The sequence below is a fragment of the Amblyomma mixtum genome, chromosome 3 (genome assembly GCF_055824585.1).
Source record: "Amblyomma mixtum isolate Tamu chromosome 3, ASM5582458v1, whole genome shotgun sequence".
Lineage (NCBI taxonomy): Eukaryota > Metazoa > Arthropoda > Arachnida > Ixodida > Ixodidae > Amblyomma > Amblyomma mixtum.
Genome location: NC_143014.1, coordinates 121108431 through 121112004, shown reverse-complemented (window position 1 = coordinate 121112004; position 3574 = coordinate 121108431). Strand labels below are relative to the sequence as shown.

The 3574-nt window shown below is 43.9% G+C and overlaps 1 long non-coding RNA gene across 1 annotated transcript; it reads left to right on the top strand.

Annotated features, from left to right (window-relative positions):
* Nucleotides 1–404: 404 nt before the first annotated feature.
* Nucleotides 405–3312, top strand: LOC149351639 (uncharacterized). The gene is made up of 3 exons (XR_016289501.1): nucleotides 405–854; nucleotides 2488–2581; nucleotides 3188–3312. It is a non-coding gene; the product is annotated as an uncharacterized LOC149351639 (long non-coding RNA).
* The last annotated feature ends 262 nt before the right edge of the window (nucleotides 3313–3574 follow it).

The following is a 3574-nucleotide window of genomic DNA, read 5'->3' as shown; positions in this document are numbered from 1 at the left end:
GTAGTCATTAACCAGTCATCACTAGTTATTCATGACTAGTTGGTCATTATCCAAATAGTCATGGGTCATGACCTTCTGTGTGCCTACGGCAAGCTGTGGGGAAAGGCTATCGCCTCGCGCACTATGGATCGTCAGAGTGCACCCTGAATTTTTTTGTTTCTAGCACGAAATAAGCACAAAAATTTATGGGGCGTCCCTAAAGTGTTTCAGTGAGCTTTTCAAAAATTCTAAAAATGTGGCGGTTGATAAAGAAAGCAATTTTTTTTTATTAAAAGGCTTTCAGCCGCGGAGGACCTCTTTAGTTTTGGAAAGCGCGCTAATCAGCTAAAATTGCTGATTGGTGTCCTGAAGGAATTGCGCTTTCGTAGCCGCGGTGAAGACGATAAATATAAAAATAAAATACATATTCTGTCCAGCCGTGTAGCCCGAAGATATGAAATAAAACAGCGCAAGAGATGCGAAGTGTTGTCTGTGTATATCCAAGTACGAACATCCTGTTGGCAACAGTGAAACAACAAAGAATATGGCGGCTTGAAGCGGCAAGTCGGTGTCAATCGGTCTCAATCTGTACGCCGAATAACGCAATCGGGCCTAATCAAACATTGCAATGGTGTCAAAGTGCTCGTGTCACTTGTGTAAGTGGAAAGCAAGCGACTAGTGCATCGCGCCAATCCTCGCCGACATCGAGCGGAAACAACGAAGCGCGAACGTGGCGGTCTGCGAGCAACACCTCAGCATTACCGGTCACGACTGGTCCAAGTGGGCTGAGGAACTCGAGATCATTTTTGTAGGATGCAACACTACGGCGGATGCACGCAAGAAAGCGCCTCATCATAAGATCGGCGAAAAACACGGTAAGTCCCCTTACGCATTTTACGCATGGCTCAGATGGCTCCATGCGTGAGTCGGATGGCTCCCTCGGCACTGTTACTTTGGAAACGCCGACCTTGAGATAAAGAAAAAGATAATCCTTGCCTCAGTGCCGTCTCGTATCCGGAAGGGCACTATGCTACAAGGGTGAATGTCTTGGAACGTTGAATGTGGTGTGCCCGAAATCTTCAAGAGCGCCGACCGCGACGCGAGTGTGCCTGCTGCGCACAAGCGTGGTCAGCACCGTAGCCGACAACACAGCGGAAACGTCAGACAGATGCCTTGGAAAGGCCTGAGGTGAAAGATGCGTAGTCTAAACCCCGTAGTATTTTTGGACTGTGGTTGAAGCATTCTGGAGGTGTCCATTCCACATGCAGCCCGGAGAATTTCTTGACTGGTTACTTGTTACAGTTCATTTTCGCCGCTGACGTGTGGTGTACCGGACTGATATGGCTTTACCCAATGAACAGATCCAAATTAAGAGTACTCCCCTATTTTTTGACGGCCCTTATTCGCTACTGAGAAGTTCGAGGTGTAAAGCTTAAAATATCAGCGTAGCTGGAGAGAGCTGGAAGCGGAAGCAATTACTAATAAATTGTTCTAGTGCGACAAAAAGTGCTCTGAAGTGCCGTTGTGGTCTTCTTGTCGCGCGCGGGCTCAAGTCTCGAGCTCGCAAACAACCTGCTAATAATGTGTTTTGCTTCCCATCTTCGTTTCTTTCTTTTTGGGCATTATTATCTTTGTCATTCCACGCCACGATTGCCGGTTTGGCTCACATGGACTATCTCGAAAGGATGCCTTAAATTGATATTGCTGTGTTCCCTATTCGCAACATTTGCAACCCCATGAGCAGTCAAGTTTCTGTTGATGAAAATTGCTATTTGCGTTAGCATGGAATGTAGATCTTGAGCGTTCTCTCTCTCTTGAAAGACGGCTGTGAGAATATCAAGATCAATTTTGGTAAACTGTCACATAGTTTTATCTAGCCAATCAGAGGCAAGTTCTTTGAAATTTTTAGGACAAATTTCTCCTGGTCGCTGGGGAAATCGACACTGTAAAAGTGTTTTTCTCTCGAGAAGACGAAGTGATGGGCCCTCAGAAACTCAGTACAGATATTCAAATACTTGAGTGAGACCTCACATATCTGTCACATGTGGATCACGACAACCTTGCGTCAACAGTATCGGAGGTCATTTTGATCTAGCCATGTCACTTTCAGAGCATCACTAGTAGCTGAAAGCCTCGGTTTGCATTTCTTGAAATCCACTGCTGTGCTCAATTTTTCTTTGCATATGAATAGGTCCTAGAGACTTCAATTCAAGGCTCAAATTAAGTTTTATAAACTAGTCTGCTTTTCCATATGCAGGCAAAGAATGTGCACAAATGGCAATAAAAAGATCAAAATAATTTAGAGTAAAGATGAAGTGTAATGCCCTTAGACCCATTACATTCCAGTAATTAGTTATTTAATTACTTGTCCTTTTCTAACTTTCTACTGAATTCTTCAAAATTTGTCATGGCTCGCAATTCTCTCTAATTGTAGAATAGGTTTTGTATATCATTTGCTGCAATGGCTGATCACACAACCTTCTGCATTCTTGGTTTTGAACTTTTCAGTGGAAGCGAAGAAAAAGTTTGCGGGAGTCACAGAGAAGGTGCACTCATATGGAGCTGATTGACTATGCTATGCCCCATCAAGGATTAAGCAAAGGTGAGAAACTGTTTCTGCATAAGTCGTTCACCTCAGTGCTTTGTCAAATATGTGGAGAGATGCAGCTGCTGCAAGTGCAAGATGCCTTTTGAGTGTATTGCGCTTCATGAGCACAACTGTCAGCACGTACTGTGACATTCAACTTGGCCGACAGCAGACCTTAGTCTGGACAGCACCTGTGGAACAGTTATGACAGCGGCTGCGTGGTGGTATTGTGAACTAGTAATTCTATAGAATCTCTCCCTGCTCATGTTTTTCTCTTTTTATGCACAGTATTATTCACAGATACGCTCCTGGGACAACAGAAGGTTCAAAAACAAACTGAACAAGGTGTCGATATGAACCATTTGCAGTGCCGACTCTCAGCTATACCGTGCTTTGGTTGCGGACACAAATTCATTTTACCATGACTTCTGTGCAGTCATAGCACTGCACTGCAAAGAACATCTAAGTTCCATGTTTCGCACTCTTCATGGCATGTTTCTGTCAAAACATGTCTGTGGTATCAGTGATTGCATACAAAAGCTAGTAGAACATTTTTGTTCCTGCAGGTATTCTCCATCAGATTTCCTAGTTTTAAGTGCAACTTTTTTTTTTACTTTGCAGAACTTGGGCTACACGCAGCAGGGACTCGTGCAGGATAAAGCATTGCCGATTGCAGGCCAGAAATATCTACATTAGTTCCGAGGTCAAGCTTCGGAGAGCAATAAAAAGTCTTACTAGTCACTCTGCACATTTGTTTGTCTGTTTAAGCACTGCCGTTCTTACAAGCTGCTGGCTGGTCAAGCTATGAACGGCAGGAGCACAATCTTCAAGGTGTGCATGCAGCATGCGTGCGTATATTGTATGTTACTGGAATGTTGTTTTATGTTTCCTGAAACATTACATAACGTTGCTTAAACGTTTCAGCAATGATGCAGCAACATTGTTGAAACGTGGCAGCAACGTTGTTGTGATGTTGCATGCTAACGTTACCTGAATGCGATTTCAAGA